At 48.2% G+C, this 19441-nt stretch overlaps 1 long non-coding RNA gene across 2 annotated transcripts; it reads right to left on the reverse strand.

The window, feature by feature from the left end:
- Window positions 1–10803: 10803 nt before the first annotated feature.
- Window positions 10804–14932, reverse strand: LOC144142817 (uncharacterized). Of its 2 annotated transcripts, XR_013317053.1 has the most exons (5): window positions 14627–14932; window positions 12077–12168; window positions 11909–11971; window positions 11715–11825; window positions 10804–11555 (listed from the first exon to the last, which is right to left on the reverse strand). It is a non-coding gene; the product is annotated as an uncharacterized LOC144142817 (long non-coding RNA). The 2 variants fall into 2 exon arrangements; XR_013317052.1 differs by lacking the exon at window positions 14627–14932 and having other exon boundaries at window positions 12077–12317.
- Between the last annotated feature and the right edge of the window lie 4509 nt (window positions 14933–19441).

Below are 19441 nucleotides of genomic sequence, written 5' to 3' on the forward strand. Positions count from 1 at the left end.
GTACGCTTCCAACCACTCCTTCGTCTTCTTCGCCAGGCTTTGGTCGAACGCTAGCTAGATGGCAGCATCATCATCCTTCCCTTGGTATGGAAACGCAATGCTGTTGCGGTTCAGGTTGCCGAAATACTCCTTGGCTTCTCGTGCTGTGCTGGTGCCGAGACCCTTCACGAAGTCCTCGTATGTAACGCTCTTGGTTTCTTCGGTATACAGGTAGGGCTCCGGAAGGTTCAACTCCCTTCGCTGCTTGTGTTCCTGCATGTACGCTTCCAACCACTCCTTCGTCTTCTTCGCCAGGCTTTGGTCGAACGCTAGCTGGATGGCAGCATCATCATCCTTCCCTTGGTATGGAAACGCAATGCTGTTGCGGTTCAGGTTGCCGAAATACTCCTTGGCTTCTCGTGCTGTGCTGGTGCCGAGACCCTTCACGAAGTCCTCGTATGTAACGCTCTTGGTTTCTTCGGTATACAGGTAGAGCTCCGGAAGGTTCAACTCCCTTCGCTGCTTGTGTTCCTGCATGTACGCTTCCAACCACTCCTTCGTCTTCTTCGCCAGGCTTTGGTCGAACGCTAGCTGGATGGCAGCATCATCATCCTTCCCTTGGTATGGAAACGCAATGCTGTTGCGGTTCAGGTTGCCGAAATACTCCTTGGCTTCTCGTGCTGTGCTGGTGCCGAGACCCTTCACGAAGTCCTCGTATGTAACGCTCTTGGTTTCTTCGGTATACAGGTAGGGCTCCGGAAGGTTCAACTCCCTTCGCTGCTTGTGTTCCTGCATGTACGCTTCCAACCACTCCTTCGTCTTCTTCGCCAGGCTTTGGTCGAACGCTAGCTGGATGGCAGCATCATCATCCTTCCCTTGGTATGGAAACGCAATGCTGTTGCGGTTCAGGTTGCCGAAATACTCCTTGGCTTCTCGTGCTGTGCTGGTGCCGAGACCCTTCACGAAGTCCTCGTATGTAACGCTCTTGGTTTCTTCGGTATACAGGTAGGGCTCCGGAAGGTTCAACTCCCTTCGCTGCTTGTGTTCCTGCATGTACGCTCCCAACCACTCCTTCCTCTTCTTCGCCAGGCTTTGGTCGAACGCTAGCCGAATGGCAGCATCATCATCCTTCTTTGGTATGTTAACACAATCCTGTTGCGATTCAGGTTGCCGAAATACTCCTTGGCTTCTCGTGCTGTGCTGGTGCCGAGACCCTTCACGAAGTCCTCGTATGTAACGCTCTTGGTTTCTTCGGTATACAGGTAGGGCTCCGGAAGGTTCAACTCCCTTCGCTGCTTGTGTTCCTGCATGTACGCTTCCAACCACTCCTTCGTCTTCTTCGCCAGGCTTTGGTCGAACGCTAGCTGGATGGCAGCATCATCATCCTTCCCTTGGTATGGAAACGCAATGCTGTTGCGGTTCAGGTTGCCGAAATACTCCTTGGCTTCTCGTGCTGTGCTGGTGCCGAGACCCTTCACGAAGTCCTCGTATGTAACGCTCTTGGTTTCTTCGGTATACAGGTAGGGCTCCGGAAGGTTCAACTCCCTTCGCTGCTTGTGTTCCTGCATGTACGCTTCCAACCACTCCTTCGTCTTCTTCGCCAGGCTTTGGTCGAACGCTAGCTGGATGGCAGCATCATCATCCTTCCCTTGGTATGGAAACGCAATGCTGTTGCGGTTCAGGTTGCCGAAATACTCCTTGGCTTCTCGTGCTGTGCTGGTGCCGAGACCCTTCACGAAGTCCTCGTATGTAACGCTCTTGGTTTCTTCGGTATACAGGTAGGGCTCCGGAAAGTTCAACTCCCTTCGCTGCTTGTGTTCCTGCATGTACGCTCCCAACCACTCCTTCCTCTTCTTCGCCAGGCTTTGGTCGAACGCTAGCCGAATGGCAGCATCATCATCCTTCTTTGGTATGTTAACACAATCCTGTTGCGGTTCAGGTTGCCGAAATACTCCTTGGCTTCTCGTGCTGTGCTGGTGCCGAGACCCTTCACGAAGTCCTCGTATGTAACGCTCTTGGTTTCTTCGGTATACAGGTAGGGCTCCGGAAGGTTCAACTCCCTTCGCTGCTTGTGTTCCTGCATGTACGCTCCCAACCACTCCTTCCTCTTCTTCGCCAGGCTTTGGTCGAACGCTAGCCGAATGGCAGCATCATCATCCTTCTTTGGTATGTTAACGCAATCCTGTTGCGGTTCAGGTTGCCGAAATACTCCTTGGCTTCTCGTGCTGTGCTGGTGCCGAGACCCTTCACGAAGTCCTCGTATGTAACGCTCTTGGTTTCTTCGGTATACAGGTAGGGCTCCGGAAGGTTCAACTCCCTTCGCTGCTTGTGTTCCTGCATGTACGCTTCCAACCACTCCTTCTTCTTCTTCGCCAGGCTTTGGTCGAACGCTAGCTGGATGGCAGCATCATCATCCTTCCCTTGGTATGGAAACGCAATGCTGTTGCGGTTCAGGTTGCCGAAATACTCCTTGGCTTCTCGTGCTGTGCTGGTGCCGAGACCCTTCACGAAGTCCTCGTATGTAACGCTCTTGGTTTCTTCGGTATACAGGTAGTGCTCCGGAAGGTTCAACTCCCTTCGCTGCTTGTGTTCCTGCATGTACGCTTCCAACCACTCCTTCGTCTTCTTCGCCAGGCTTTGGTCGAACGCTAGCTGGATGGCAGCATCATCATCCTTCCCTTGGTATGGAAACGCAATGCTGTTGCGGTTCAGGTTGCCGAAATACTCCTTGGCTTCTCGTGCTGTGCTGGTGCCGAGACCCTTCACGAAGTCCTCGTATGTAACGCTCTTGGTTTCTTCGGTATACAGGTAGGGCTCCGGAAGGTTCAACTCCCTTCGCTGCTTGTGTTCCTGCATGTACGCTTCCAACCACTCCTTCGTCTTCTTCGCCAGGCTTTGGTCGAACGCTAGCTGGATGGCAGCATCATCATCCTTCCCTTGGTATGGAAACGCAATGCTGTTGCGGTTCAGGTTGCCGAAATACTCCTTGGCTTCTCGTGCTGTGCTGGTGCCGAGACCCTTCACGAAGTCCTCGTATGTAACGCTCTTGGTTTCTTCGGTATACAGGTAGGGCTCCGGAAGGTTCAACTCCCTTCGCTGCTTGTGTTCCTGCATGTACGCTTCCAACCACTCCTTCGTCTTCTTCGCCAGGCTTTGGTCGAACGCTAGCTGGATGGCAGCATCATCATCCTTCCCTTGGTATGGAAACGCAATGCTGTTGCGGTTCAGGTTGCCGAAATACTCCTTGGCTTCTCGTGCTGTGCTGGTGCCGAGACCCTTCACGAAGTCCTCGTATGTAACGCTCTTGGTTTCTTCGGTATACAGGTAGGGCTCCGGAAGGTTCAACTCCCTTCGCTGCTTGTGTTCCTGCATGTACGCTTCCAACCACTCCTTCGTCTTCTTCGCCAGGCTTTGGTCGAACGCTAGCTGGATGGCAGCATCATCATCCTTCCCTTGGTATGTAAACGCAATCCTGTTGCGGTTCAGGTTGCCGAAATACTCCTTGGCTTCTCGTGCTCTGCTGGTGCCGAGGCCCTTCACGAAGTCCTCGTATGTAATGCTCTTGGTTTCTTCGGTATACAGGTAGGGCTCCGGCAGGTTCAACTCCCTTCGCTGCTTGCGTTCCTGCATGTACGCTCCCGAAACCACTCCTTCCTCTTCGCCAGGCTTTGGTCGAACGCTAGCCGGATGGCAGCATCATCATCCTTCCCTTGGTATGTAAACGCAATCCTGTTGCAGTTCAGGTTGCCGAAATACTCCTTGGCTTCTCGGGCTGTGCTGGTGCTGAGGCCCTAAGTAGGGAGAAAGGGAGGGACGAAGGAGAGCACAGCCATCAGAGACACTGCACCATTTTCTAGACGTCATCACAGTGATCAATATTTGACAATGAAAGCACCTTCATTTTGCTAAAGAAAACAGCTTGCGTTGCTCGAAATAAAGAAGCAAAGGAAACCATCAGCTGCTTTCAGCTGGCAGCATCACGGTGCTGCAAACACTGCCCTAAACATCATTTCCTTTGTAGTGCAGGGCAGATCTTTGACACTCTTCTAGAAGATTTAAATAGTAGGTACTTCATCTGTATCACTGTCGCTGCTACCCAGCATCCCTTGTTTTACTCCTAGCTGTGGGAATGAGTAAGGAATAACATTTTTGAGTGTGGCAAACTGGGCAAGTTGGTGGGAATTCATGATGACAACAGTTTAAAGTAAGACTAAGACAGAGAAGGGACAGGCTCTTGAGGGGCCTGCCAGCAGAATCAGTAATGTGGATGACTTCATCTTTCAACAAACCAAAAATTTCTATGAAGAAGTTCACAACGTTTTGAAGGCTTTCACGGGAAACGGTTGTGGGCTGGAGTTCACCGTAGAAGTACCGACAAATGAGTAAGATATAACAAATGGTTAGCTGTATTTCTTGGACCTGGAACTTGCATTTTGCCCCGATCACAGTTGTTAGGTGTACAAGCCATGAACGCTGACGCCTTTGTTAAATCACAAGTCGGGTCACTACATTACTAAGGACGGTGTTGCAGTGCCATGCATAAAGGCAGCCGTACTGAAATCTTGCCACCATACTGTGTTGTCGAGTCTTTGGGATCAACAGGTGGGCAGGTTAGAACTTACCAGGTATCCGGAACATGTGGTGTAACGAGGGTGTGAAAAAGTGTTGCGGAGTATAATGGGACAGGCCTGTGGCTGTGCCCTATGTCTACAAAATATCGCATCGGGTACAAAACGTGGCTTCAAGGTATGGTGTCAGTGTTGCTTTCAGCACTCCAAAATGCCTCAGGCACATTTTCCCAGCAGTGCACAAGGCAGCCGAGTTATTACAAAAGGTGCCTCACAAGGGCTGTTGCATCAACCGCGAGTCAAAGTTAGTGCCCTGCGCAAAAAAAAAAAAAAAACGAGACGTACAATTTGCCCTTGCCCTGTGCATTCCCAGGAGGTGCGTTAATGTTCGTTCAAGAGAGAATTGGCGCACTTGACCACGCATACTTGCACGAGTGGCAGTGGTCTGAGTTCCAAGGGCACCACAATCTTATCCAAGCACCGCGATAAAGTTCCACGTGAGATTACTGAGGCTCATGCCATTTCCAAGCAGACCTGCCGCGGGGGTTCAGTGGCTAAGGTGTTGCGCTGCTGAGCACGAGGTCGCGGGTTCGATTCCCGGCCGCGGTGGCCGCTTTTATGATGGAGGCGAAAAGCAAAAACGCCCGTGTGTACGAGATTTTGGTGCACGCTAAAGATCCCCAGGTGGTCAAGATTAATCCGGAGCCCTTCACTACGACGCGCCTCATCGCCTGCGTTGCGTCGGCGCGTTAAACCCTACAATCAATCGATGAAAGGAACGGCCTGTAGATTTTAAGCTGTATACCTATGAGCGATATCTTGAATTTTTGACCGGGCTACTCTTTATTTCCTGTGTCCCTTTTTATCCCAATGAAGTTATTTTTAACTGCAATAAACCGTACGCTCCCCTTTAATCAACCTTCCTTTATCTCTCTATGATGCCTGGTCTAGTTTCCCTACCAGTGAGCAAATACTGTTGATATCTGCCTTTTTGTGATAATGTGTTGTATGTTAATTGTTGTAGCTTCCATGTGTATTTTGCTTTATGTACAAACAACACACAGTGTGTACATATCCACATTTTTTTTTTTCTCATGCAGTGTCTGTGCCTTTTATTGCTTGTTCCCAGTGGCTGGAGCCTAGCCAAGTTCCAATGATGTAGCTTTTTCTTCCAGTCATCCGTTTTTTCACCTTGTGTGCATTTTGTTTGCGTGAGAATTAAACAAACTAGTTCTGTTTCCAAATAAAGTTTTCCGTTGCTAGTACTGCATCGTCTTGTGTATTTTCTATGTTGTATTGCCATTTTTTTCTGCACCTTTTCAATTCAACTTGCCCAGCTATCCACCACGCTGAAACTAAAACTGAGCTCAAACCAACAATTAGAGCCCAAGCACAGAACAATGGACAATTGGACAATGACCTGAAGGAAGCTGCACACTCCAGCCGCCCAGCTGTTGTACTATCACATTTTTCCCGAAGGCCCTATGTTGGACTGCTGACGCCTTGTGTGCTTGTGTCTCACCGGATGCCAGCTGAAGGCACGCACGCGCCGGGTTCATTTGTCTGTTTGTTTCGTAAGCCGCCGTAATGGTGGTGGAGAAACATTTATTCAAGCGGAAGAGGTTCGCGCTTGAAAGCGGGAGAAGCCCTCAGTCCAGGGCCCCTGCGGCGGCTGCGGTTCTGCGTGCGCGGTCCACCAACTGTCGCTGGTCCTCAGGGTCCGACCTGCACAGCGCGGCCTCCCACTGCTCGAAGGTGGGTGTGCGAATAATGGGGGCTGCTGGTGTGGTTTGGCAAGCCCACGTGGTGTGGTACAGTGTTGGATGTTCGCTGCAGTGTGGGCATGTTGGTGGATACAATGGCGTTACAAGGAGCTCCATTTCTGACCACACCCGCCGCTGTGGCTCAGTGGCTAAGGCGTTGCGCAGCTGAGCACGAAGTTGCGGGCTCGATTCCCGGCCGCGGTGGCCGCTTTTCTGATGGAGGCGAAAAGTAAAACGCCCGTGTGTTCGAGATTTTGGTGCACGTTAAAGATCCCCAGGTGGTCAAAGTTAATCCGGAGCCCCCCACTAGGCGCGCCTCATCGCCTGCGTTGCGTCGGCGCGATAAACCCTACAATCAATAAATCGATCAATCATTTCTGACCACATAGTCTGGGGATGACGAAACATCAGTCAGGTTCGCTGGCCCCACACCTGCTACGTCATCGTGCGACCCATGGTTGCTCGACATTACGCCCCCAAGGTGCAATGCACTTGGGGCAACGTTGACTTGGGGCCACCAAGCCTCGCGCGGGCGTGACATATTCCATTGCACCATGTTTTACTGCTTGGCGATGAACCCCTGGTTCCCTTGGAACAGCTCCACCCTTTGGAAGTGGACAAGTTTACCCCCACCCACAGTAATACTGAGGGAGCTTTACAAAGCTCATGCCATCTTGGAACTTTTTCGAACTCTGCAAAGGCTCTTATTGCACAGTCTCAGATAGCGAGGAACAAAACTTAATACCCCCTGTAATCCTCATCCCCAAATTTCCGTGTTCATTAAAGCCATGAAGACAAAATACAAGTTTGTGTTATTAGAAAGATTTCGGGTTTTATAGTGCCCCCATCGCTTGTCCGAATGCAAGTGATGCTTTATTCACTGAGAAATTAATCAATTTAAGTTAAAATTTTGATTTTCCTGCTAATTCGTGTGTTTTCGTGGTCTGCAATGACATCACAGGAACTGACCGCTCTGCAGCCTAGGGTGCCTTGATTCACGCGTCCGCTGTACAGGGTGGAGACACGTGTACGCTGGCGCCGCCATATTGGGTCAATCGCTCGCCGCCGAAGCAAGTAATTGTATCAAAACCGCGCTAAAATTATCGCTGCAACGCGGTTAACTGGCGAAGTTTGAATCATCTTATCTATTTCGCGTGCTGGGTCTCGTGGGAAACGAAAAGAACAACGCGTTGAGCACGTTGACCTAATTGCAGCCGCACAGGACCGTTCAAAGGGTATCTCCACCCTGTACGGCAGCGCTGGCATCGAGGTACTCACGCGCTTGTTTACGTTACTGAACCTAGATGGTGCCATCATATGGCAAGCTGTTTTCTGCCTTTGGTTTGTTTTTGACCGTGTTTAAACCTGGCTTCTGTTTTGGGAGCAAATCGTTCCGTGAAACATAGTGCTCGCTCAACAAATATGGTCACATACCGTACCGCAAAGCCCCGCAGTTCTGTGCAACTAAACAATCATAATACGCGCATTACCAACAGCAAGACGCATCGGTACTTCTGTTTACATCTGCTTTCGTAACATTCTGTTTGCCCCAACATTCTTACGGCTTTAAAGAGAATGTACCCTAAATTTAAGGGCAAATAGCTCATTCGGCCAGCTTATAAGCTCTGCCTATTTTGCGTTTGCTTTTGCCGTCCTCCGCCAATCGCAGAGCTGTCTGGTATGGCATCTTAGGTTCTGTTGCGGGAAATGAGCTAGTGGGTCGCACGGCCATCCCGTTTTTTCCCTAATTATGTAGCTTATTTGAGCGAAGTTTACGTTAAAAGTGGTGTCAGCATGATTCTAACGAGGCAATCTTTTGAATGAACCAAACTTGTCTTTTTTCTTCATGGCTCTTTTAAGGAAGGGGGGGGGGGGATGCTACTGGTTCTGCCCACCATCACATCCGTCAAAATTATATATTCCAGTAAAGCTTAGAAGCTAGATGCACTGTGTTTTCACATTCAGAGTTTTGCTTATCTGTGCTCATTTTTATTTCACCCTAGAGTGCATGTCAGCAGTGACGCCGGAACTATATTTTCAGTGGGGGGGCTGAAGCAATTTTTTTATTTTTTTATGTACTTCGAAATTTTTACGCGATTAAAATCAGAGTTTCGCTAGAAAGAAAAAAAATCGACTTCTTTTCTATTAACCACGTGCAAAAATCTTTTTTTACCCACTGGTTATTCTTAACTTTAAATTGTGCTTATTATACGTTCATTGAATAAAAAATAAACGGGATGGGGAAGGGGGAAGAAAGAGAATGTGTTGCGAGTGGCCATCTTAGTCAAGATAGGCCGCGTACTATTAAGCAGAAAATAGAGTGAATTTTCAGTGACCACATATTTATTCGCATTTGACATATTATTTAAGCAACAGAATGTTTGGTACGTTTATACAATGGCGCAGAAAACAAGCGTAATACAAATACAAAAATTGCAATACCACAGTACAAACAGCCACGCTATAATACATACATACAATTGGAAATATTGCACACAAGCATCACACTTATCAGTCAGTGGTGTTATTGCTATAGGGGCTTAGGTGGAACCAAAGGTTGCTGCTATCTCCAAAGTTCTTTGATGCCATCCTGTAAAGTTAGGTCTGTTTCTATTTGTATATTGACGCATATAAAAACATGACATAAAAATAATGGAAATGCAACAATACGAACAAGCACGCTATAATACATGTATGTATAGTCACGGACAAATGAAACGCGACCAGGATAATATAAACCAGAACCCATAAATAGCGCGATTTCTCTCCATGCAAGTCACATGGATGTGTGGCCTAATAACAATAACAAAGATGGAAAATGTGGCTTTCAAAATATACCAACAGTGCGCCATTTTTGGACCTCCAAGAACAGCATTTTTCAATTTTGCGTGTTCTTGTTCATAATTTTGTGTTCGCACTTCATGTGACCATGACTGTACATGAATGTCAAAAATGCACAAAAGCAGCAGGCATTTCGGACAGCTAGACGGGACCAAAGGTTGCTACTCGCTCCGCTGTTCTGCTCACAAATTCTTTGATGATGTCCTCTAACCTGAGGGCCGCCGTTCTTTCCTTATGAATGTTCAAAATCAGAAGATGCGACAACCTCTTCTGGGTCATTCGGTTGCGCAAATAAGTTTTTACTCGGCGCAGAGCACTAAAAGAGCGCTCCCCAGAAGCGACCGATGCAGGTATGGACAGCAAAAGCTGAACATACCACACGACCTGGTCCATTAGCTCGCGAATGTTTTCCGGTTTGCTTTGCAGCATCTTCAAAATGCCCAGGGATGTGGTGGAATCGGCATCGTGTAGATGAGTTGGTAGAAGCAGAAACTGCGCCGAGAGTCTGCACAGGTCAAAATCTACTGCATGCACTCCCAAAGACGCCTTTAGCCCATCAGCTGTGAACTGAGTTCCCCTTGCAGCGCTGGCTAAAATGCCTTCCAGTTTTACGAGCTGTAACATGCCCGGCTGCTCAAAACGCCGTTGCGTTTCATTCATAATCCGATCGGCAGCAGCGAAATACTCCTTGCGCAGTGCTGCTTTAACGTCGAGTGTAACTGGCTGAACAGGCCTGTCAGTCGCCTCGTACCGCCTAGGCGGTTTTGCCGGCCTGGACACTCGAGGCTCTTTCAGGCATAGGCGTGCTGCAGTTGTGCTCGTGTGCTGCCACACCTCCTCAAACGCGGCATCAGAGCGCAGCCGAGAGATCGCCTCGCGGAGAGCCTCTGCAGCCTCTTTTGCACCCGCCGCTCGACATGTTGAGCTCTGGAAAGCCCTTGCCAATTCTTCACAAGGGCCGAAAAAAGCTATGGAAATGTTGATCCCTAACAACGTTTCAAATTTCTGCAAAAGGGTGTAGTAACCCCTGAAAATGGCCTTGCTGCCATCTGTCACTGAACCTGGTGTCTCCAAAAGCTCCTTGAGCGTCTCCTGTACCCTAGCGTAGTTGTCAAGAAACCTTTGCATGGACTTAACTCTAACGGTCCATCGCGTAGGGCAAAGCGGCAGTAAATTGTTTGGCCTGGAACCGTTCTCCAAATCTACTTCGCCCCCTGTAGAAACTACTATGTTGGCGTAAGAACTTTTGCGCTTTTTGGAGTCGAGGATTACGTTGGAAATATCTTTAACAGTGCTAAGAGCGTCTCCAATTATGTCGCAGCTCCTGCTAGCCTCCTGCAGTACAAGATCTAAACAGTGATTACTGCAGTGGACATACAAAGAACGCGGTTCGCAATCGCTAATTCTTTTTTGTACACCCGAAAAACGACCGGACATATTTGCCGCCCCATCAAAGCAGTGGCCACGGACGCAGTGAAAGTCTAGGCCCAGGCGCAAAAGCATGTCCTTGATGGCAGAGTATAGAGTTTCAGCTCTGCTGTCGGGCGCGTTGTACATGCCAATATACTCTTCCCGAAGCTCAAGGGTCTTGCTCTGCACCCACCGCACGCAAAAGGTGAACTGCTCGTCACCATTCACATCCGTTTTCCATCAGCGATGATACCGTAGAACGGGCTGGATTTCACGTCCTCCACAATCTCTCGCTGTACGGTATGCGCCATAATTTCTATAAGCTCATTCTGCACGTCCCCGCTCACCCATTTGTCCCTCTTAGCCATCCACGTCTTAAGGACCGGGACATCCTCTGATCTCTCATGAAGAAAATCGAGAAAATTTCCATCCAGTTTACCTTGTCCTCTAAGAGCTTGCCCTGTGCGGCAGAGATAGCGCACAGAGCTAACTATGACGCGAAGTACTGCCCTGGCATCCTCCTGATGTTTGTTGCATTGCTGCGAAAGGAGACTCAAAACAGGAATGCCTCTCTGGTATGACAAGTTTAGGCTCACGGAGTCAACGTGAAATTGGCTCTTTTCGTGCGATTTGAACCTTTCGATAGCCTTTTTCCAGTTGTTAAAACCAGTCTTAACAAAAGCTCGCTCCACATTTCTAGTGTTGTCCCCTTTTTTCTTGAAATGTCGACGGCACTCTTGACAAAAGACTAAGTCGCTCTTGCTTTGGTAGGACAGCCAAGAAAATCGCTCAAACCAGCCACGTTGACATGATCTACCTCCTTGGTTTTTTGGGAACCTGTAGTTTTTTGCCGGAAGTGACGGATGGTCGTTCAGCGCTGACTCGTCCTCGCTTGAACTCTCTCTCGAATTCTTGAAGGCGAGCGATTGCAGATTGCTCATTTCGTCCGAGCTGGTTGCTTCTTCCGTCCGGCTAGCAGGCCGCGATGTTTGGGCTTGTACAAATGAAATAAAAGGCATTCATTGCTTCTTCTGTTCCTATTCGGTTTTTAAATCAAGTTTACACTATTTTCCCTAGCCTATGTCTAACAAAAAAGTATTATTGGCATAACCGATAGGCATGACCTTAATTTGGATATACTGAAACTACTTACCCGCTGAGCAATCAGTCGACAGTGGTGACAGGTCCGGAGGACGGGCGCTGTCGTCAGGTAATGGTTGTGCAACAACGGCGTTCGTGTTGTCGGTACGGGATGGACCAATTTCTGCAAAATTCGCACCGTCCTTAACTGTCTCAAAATGCCACTTTTAAAATGCAAAAATGTATCAATGAAATATCAATTATTACCATCATGGCCTGTGCCTTGCTCTGCGCGATGACACTGTAGGCCGGGTCTTTCAGAAGAAATATCTGGTAGCGACAGAGAAAAGCGTAGAAGCAAAGAGAATTGTTGAACGGAGGCATTCACACAAACAGAACTCGTGATTATATGCAAAAATCTGTGCATTATTATACCTTGACAATCTCTGCTTCCAAGGCATGCACGCTTTGGAGCTGGTAGAAAGAAACCACTGATCTTTCTTTGGGAGCCGGGCATTGCGTGAGGGCTGGGATCAAATAAAAGAGCCGTTAGTTGACGCTGCCCACACCTAACACACGTCGGCATGATCAATGCCCCAGTTCGTTTGGTTTTGTTGCACTAACAGTGCAACATGGATCGAGCTGAACAAAACTCAGCGTTGATAGACCTCTGTCCTGTTTCTTTTCCTGTTTTGAACAGTTTGTGACCAGTACGAAAGAAAATATAGAGGCCAAATATTTTATTGTATAGAAAAGCGGTGATCCGTAATCCGAGGGCTATATCAATTTGAATAATGAGAACTTAAATTGCATTTGTATTAGGAAATGTCGAGCAGCATGTGGCTGTTATAATATGAGAGCTAGGAAGTATTTTTAATTCGGTAATTCGGGTTCGGGATATTTTATGGCCTATTTAAAAAAATCTGAAAGATAGCCCAAAGGCCCCGAGACCCCCCAAGTGGTGGCTGTCATAGACGTCGACATAGAAACGTTATTTAATGTTTGCAAATAGAAACATTCGCAGCTTGACATTGCTCCCCTCCCCCCGCCCGATTACGAGGTCAGCAGCTACATAGTTGTAATACCACATGAGAAAACGTATTAAAAACATTAACATAAAAACACATATGTGAGAAAATCACGGGATGCTTCGGTGACAAACCAAACTGTTAAAGTTCTCCCACTCGGAGAAAAGAAAATGGCGTACAACAGTGAAATCATAAATAATTCAAGCAAAGCTATTCACATCAGAGAAAAACCAAAATTTGCATGCTACAAACACCTATACAACACTTGCATGGGAGATGTACAACTCGCAAACAATGGAAACGGAAAAAAATAAGAAAGGTGGTAAAGTTAAAAACAAACGCTACATTAGCGACAATGGCGCTCAAACACTACGCTATACATACAAATCAAGCCCATCTTTGAATGTAAGTCGATTTCCACTGCTCATCCAAAGTTTCGGGACAATGTTTTGCATCAAGTGGTCGTCATAATTTGTTCTAGTGGGACGGAGAGTCTAATAATCAGGTCGTCTCGTGTTGTAGGAATGCTCTTTAACGGTTAGGTTGGACATAGTACAAATAGAAAACGTTTCCCTTATTCTTTCAGCAACCCACGCCTTCCATAAACGGTAATTATAGTAATTGTTCGTGTTGACTAAACCAAACTATTTGAACAAAGATCTAGTTGGCTTGTCTGCTGCAACGTTGGGTATAAATCGAACAGCTTTATTTTGCACCTAGATATTGTAGGAATATTTGTAACCGTTGTTGGGCCCCAAACAAGAAAACAACAGTTTAAGTACGACAGGAACAGCCAATAATAAATGAGTAGCTTTGTATTCGTCCGCAATAGGTCACTATTTTTGTAAAGCAATCTCGTTACTCTCGACAGTTTGTTGACAACTTGGTCAACGTGCAATTCCCAAAGCATGTGTTCCCAAACTACTCCTAAGATTTTTAAAGCTGGCTACAATCTCTACAGGACACGCATTTAAAACTAAATATTGGTTTTTATTGACATATTCACCTTTTGCACCAAAAATAACTGCCTTAGATTTTTCAGTGTTATTCTTGAACCCACTGCAACAAGCCCATACGGCTAATTTTTCAACGACCTCATTACCTCGTTGGAGTAATCTCTCGCTAGCCTCTTCTGCGATAAACAAACTCGTGTCGTCGGCGCAAATTACGAACTTCACTGACGGGTCTATCTGCACAATGTCATTAATATAAATATGAAATAAGAGCAGTCCTAGAATACTGCCCTGGGGAACACCAGAACATGTTTCCTGAATATCCGACTTGCAATTGTATTATTGTCACAAACTGGGAACGATGACTAAATTATAATGTAATAAGGCTGAAAGCCATACCTCGAATAGCATAGAATTCCAGTTCATGTGCAAGAAGATTACGATCAAGATTTACGATCAAAAGGAAACAGTCTTCTTTTTCTACATCAAGCGTAAATATCAAATCGTCAAAAGAAATAAAAACAAACATCAAGTAAAATTCATGACCTAGCTAAATAACGTTCGACTTTCTTACCGGGTACCAGCAATGCTCTTTAATGAGAACTTTATATCATAACTTCTTTTCGTTCTCCGTTGACGTCCATCAAGGTATTAGCGCGGATGCATCTTGCTTCTAAAAGCCTACAGTATCTCACCGATCTTTATGTAGTAAACTCGGTCTAAAAGTACTGCCAAAGCCGTTACATGCTGATTGGAGGAAGTAGAACATAAGATCAGAACAGGCTGTCGCGTCTCAAGAATTAAGGGCAACATGTGGATAAATTCATAAGAACGTCCTTTCCAACGCCTAAATGGAAAATGACGACTATTCTGCTCACAAACTGCGCCAACGGGCCTAGTGAATTTGTAGCGTAGCGTGTATAAGTGACTGATTGTCTATGTCCAAAAAAGGAAGACTAAACAGGCCTACCGAACTGATAATAATTGTAAAGGACGGTACATACCGTAGCGAGCGCAGTCTGCCGGTCCGGTAGTAGGGCCGGTAGCCGTCGTGCCTCCTGTGCGAAGGACTAGTGCAGCTTCGCACAAGCTGAACTTGCTTATTTAAACACCTTGTGACCCGCCGCAGGGCCTTTTAATCTGCCCATCGTTTCGTGGTTTCCAACGTCAGAAAGTCTCCGCAAACAATGCTGTCCCATCGGAAAAGTGACAGGTCCCCTCTCTGCTGCACCACCCTCAAAAGAGGGACACGCCTTGGGCGCACTGCAAGACTGCATACCCACAACAAACTTACGCTCAATGCCCTTGCCGGTTAGGAAAAAACGCAGGAAATTGGTGAGGAAGGGGGGGACACACTGCAGCACCTTACAGGATGTTCAACGCCGCCGCGGCATCGTTCGCGCTATTTTCGCGCTATTCTTTAAAGCTAAAGGACCTGGCCCACGTGCGAGCCCTTCCGCCGCCACAATACGCATGCCGCTGGATGCGTTGAGCTAAAGTGCCGCCATACGCGTTTTACATAGAAACACTCCGTTCCTCCCCATTTCAGAGAGCTAACACGCCGTGCACGAACGTGAGGACTGCACACCTATAATGTACACAGAACGCTCCTGCGGTTTCGACAAAGACGTGGAATAGAGGGGAGAAACGGGTGGCACAGAACAACTGTTGTTGGCGCTTCTGCACGGCGGCGCGGCATCGTTTGGCGGCTTATCTTGCCCCCAAACCACCACACATGCCGGTGGGTGCGTTAACCTAAGGTCTTCCACGTGGCTTTTACGATGACGCGCCGAATACTCCGCACTTTCGAGAGCTATGGTCATCCATCGCAAGAATGGTCGTCTGTCTGCCGCCTCGGCTTCTGGTGCATGGTAACATTGTCCGCTCCGTCGCCCCTTCCGGTGCAACACAAATACGAAATCCTGCTCGCCGGTTTCTCTTCAGTTTCACCCATCAAAAGCTGGTGTACCTCAGTTGCCGCCGTCACTTACTGACAAGCATTACTGATAAGACAGAAAAAGCTCGGCGTCGCCTTTCAGCCTCGGTAGCACTCCTCAAGGATCAATAGCAGTCGTTTCTAGTTTGTCTCCTCCACTCACTCTCAAGCCTTGCTTCCCCCGCCACGGCGTGACGAGTCAATCCCCTTTTCCGACCAGACTGACTTGGAGCTGCGCGCCCCTCTGCCGCTTTCTCGCGCGGGGAGAATGACCCCACCAGGCAATTATCGTCTCTTTGCTGCCGCCTCCTGTGTCTGCGCTACCGTAACCTTGCCACTGGCAGTTAAAGTAAGACACCATTAGCTATTGTATTTCATGCGTTTCCCGCAACACGCCGATGGGGAACGGTGAGTGCTTCTTCGTGGAAAAATACAGAGAAAGAGCCCGGATGGAATTAAATACCCGATTAAAACAGAAAAGCCGCCAGAAGAAGGGGTCAGTTCGCGACCCAAAGGTTCAAACGGCTCGTCTCGTCTCTCTGCTGCCGCCGCCTGTGTCTGCGCTACCGCAGCCTCGCCACTGGCAGGTAAAGTAAGACACAATTAGCCGTTGTACTTCATGTTTTCCCTCGACACGCCGTTGGGGAACGGGAGGGCGCTTGTTCGTGGAAAAATACGGAGAAAGAGCGTGGATGGATTTGAATACCGGATTAAAACAGAAAAGCCGCCAGAAGAAGGGGTCAGTTCGCATAGTTATAACCCGACCCGAAGGTTCAATGCACTCGTCTCTTTGCTGCCGCCGCCTCCCTACAAGCAGGTAATGTAAAGCACCATTAGCAGTGGCGCAGCGCACCTACGGGGGGGGGGGGGGGGGTTCTTATCCACAAGAAGGGAGATCAGCCTCCTCTCGGTGGTGTGTTGGTTGTTTACCAAGGTAATAGTTAACCGCATAAGCGACAGCCTAGATTTCCAACAACCGAGGGAACAAGCCGGCTTTAGAAAAGGACGACAGATCACATCCATGTCATCAATGAAGCAATTGAAAAATCAGCGGAGTATAATAAACCCCTTCACATGGCATTCATAGACTATGAAAAAGCGTTCGATTCGCTAGACACCGCAGCAGTGCTGGAAGCATTAAAAGACCAGGGAATCGAGGAGACTTACATAAGACTCCTAGACGACATATATAAGGGGTGTACGGGCAGGAAAAACCTCCACACGAAAAGCGAAAAGTTTACGATCAGAAAGGGAGCACCAAAATTGTTCACAGCATGTCTGGAAAATATATTTAGGAAGCTTAACTGGGAAGAGGTGGGATTACGGGCAAACGGAGAATTCTTGAGCCATTTGAGGTTTGCGGACGACATAGTCTTGTTCAGTGAGACTGCAGAACACCTGTAAAAAATGCTTCAAGACCTAGTCAGAAAGCTGGGCCATCGGATTAAAGATAAACATGAATACGTCTAAAGTAATGCTAAATAAACATGCTGGAAGCACTCTCTTCCGCCTAGGTACCGAAATACTAGAAGAAGTAGAAGATTATATCCATCTTGGACAGGTTGTCAGTGCTGACCCTAACCACGAGAAAGAAATCTGGCCCAGATAGGAATGGGACGGGGTGCATTCGGCAAGCACCCCCAAATATTCAAAATTAAGCTACCTCTATCACTAAAAAGAATAGTATACAACCAATGCGTACTACCGGTGTTGACATATGGGGCGGAAACTTGGCGCCTTACTAAACAATTGGAAAGAAAACTTAGGTCGGCTCAACGAGCCATGGAACGAATAATGATAGGAGTAACACTTAGGGACAGGAAACGAAGCCTCCTGGATCAGGGAACACGCTCGAGTAGAAGATATCATAATTCAAAATAAGAAGAAATGGACTTGGGCAGGCCATGTAATGAGACGAAATGACAACCGGTGGACCACCAGGGTAACTGAGTGGCTACCGAGAAACGGGACCAGAAGGAGGGGAAGGCCGGTAACTCGATGGAGGGACGAAATACGAAAGTTCGGAAGCAAAGAATGGACTCGAACAGCGCAGGACAGGAGCGGATGGAAGTCAATGGGAGAAGCCTTCGTCCTGCAGTGGACTTAAATAGGCCGATGATGATGATGATGATGTTGTTGGTAGTGGTGGTGGTGGCAATTATTCCACGTCGCGATGCTGAGTCAGTACAATACCTATTGTAACCCCGCACAAGAAACGTCTGAGACTGCAGGCCTAGGGAGACGAGAAAACAGCTCCCGCTTTTTTTTACCTCAGCGCAAGTTGCAGCCACGCAGACCAGTGTCAGCGTGTCGGTTCGGTAATCCGTGGCTGCAGCTGTCACGTTTTGCGAGTATTATCAACGCAAAATTGGCTACTCTCACGTCAGTGATGGAGCCAAATTTATAGAAACTTGGAGACCGTAAGTTGCGCAAAAAAATGTCAATGAGGCAGGAAGTAGGGGGGGCCGAGCCCTGACATAAAAATGCTTGGGGGGGCTCTGGCCCCCCTTGCCCCCCCGGTTCCGGCGTCCCTGCATGTCAGCACTGTTCCTTTTCGAAACGTAGTGGGGAATAGCTATGGTGAGGCACCGTAACAGGAATATATGCAAAATGAACAACAGGACAAGGCAATGCAGAAAGCCGGACCTGTGCTGATTTCTGCCTCTTCCGATGCAGGGTTTTGGTTCCGTACGAGCCATTGTACACAGCAGCACGCCTGTGCTCCCAAGCGCACTTTAAATAGAGCATAGAGCAGCACTACTGCACCCCCAAGCTGACTTTGAATTGCTTTGAATGGGGACTGTGCAGGGCCAAACTGATATAAGCCACAAAAACCCAGTAACCTAGTCGGGTCTCCTCTTTGTTTACCCAAAGGTGTGAAATGTTTTCAAGAAGAAGCAACAGATTTCAGGCTTTCAAGGCCCTCGAAAAGTCCACTTTCGATTTCAAGGTTTTCAAGGGCCTGTACGAAAGCTGGGTTCATTAGAAAGGGCCTCTGACCAATCGGACCTGCTGCGCAATTGGGTGCGAAGTTACCAATTGGGGTGCATGGCCGACAGCGGCAGACTTGGCTGTAGCTTTTAGACACTCGTGTGAGAACAGCAAGCCTCTGTGCTTGGTGCACGTAAAAGAGTTCTTGCAGTCTAGGGCGTACCTGCAGAATGGCAGGTCACTAAGACATGTTCTAGAGAGTAACCAGTCTTATTGTAAGGCAGTGGCTATTTTGCCGGCAGCCGGCAGATTAGCCTGGGAGAAAATATGCCGGCAGTTCCTTCCCATTGGCTGGCCTAGACCATGTGATTATTATGCCGGCACATTTCCGCGGGGGCTATTCTGCCGGCTGCCGGCACATTTCTGCGGGTGCTATTTTGCCGGCAGCCGGCAGATTTCTCCGGGTGCTATTTTGCCGGCTGCCGGCACATTTTCACACCTGCTATTTTGCAGGCAGATTAGCCCGGGAGAAAAGTTGCCGGCAATTCCACGGCAATGCTGCCCCTGGGTGCCAATGCTGCAGCAGCCGGAGATGTCAACTTTAACGTTGGAGACAAGTTTTCGAGCTTTGCCGAGCTTGGGACTGTTCAGTGAATTACGCCAAGTTATAGATCATTTTTACATGTATTACACGTGCAGTGCTGCAATTGTTATATGTCAGGACACCCACCACTGCCAACCTTAAGCATCTTCTGTAAAACAAAATAACTTCGCACAGCGTTCATATCAGGGCCGTACCCAGAGGGGAAGTTTGGGGGTTCGAACCCCCCCCCCTCCCCCCGAAATCTTTTCCGGGCAGCACGTAAGCAATACTTACTGTTGCTTTCAGCAAAACTACCTCCTTCCCAAAATCCCCCCCTCCCCCCCCCCCCCCCACCCCCCAGGAAAAAAA

Source organism: Haemaphysalis longicornis, unplaced genomic scaffold, assembly GCF_048455015.1.
Source record: "Haemaphysalis longicornis isolate Haplotype H1 unplaced genomic scaffold, Haemaphysalis longicornis Haplotype H1 scaffold_6, whole genome shotgun sequence".
Lineage (NCBI taxonomy): Eukaryota > Metazoa > Arthropoda > Arachnida > Ixodida > Ixodidae > Haemaphysalis > Haemaphysalis longicornis.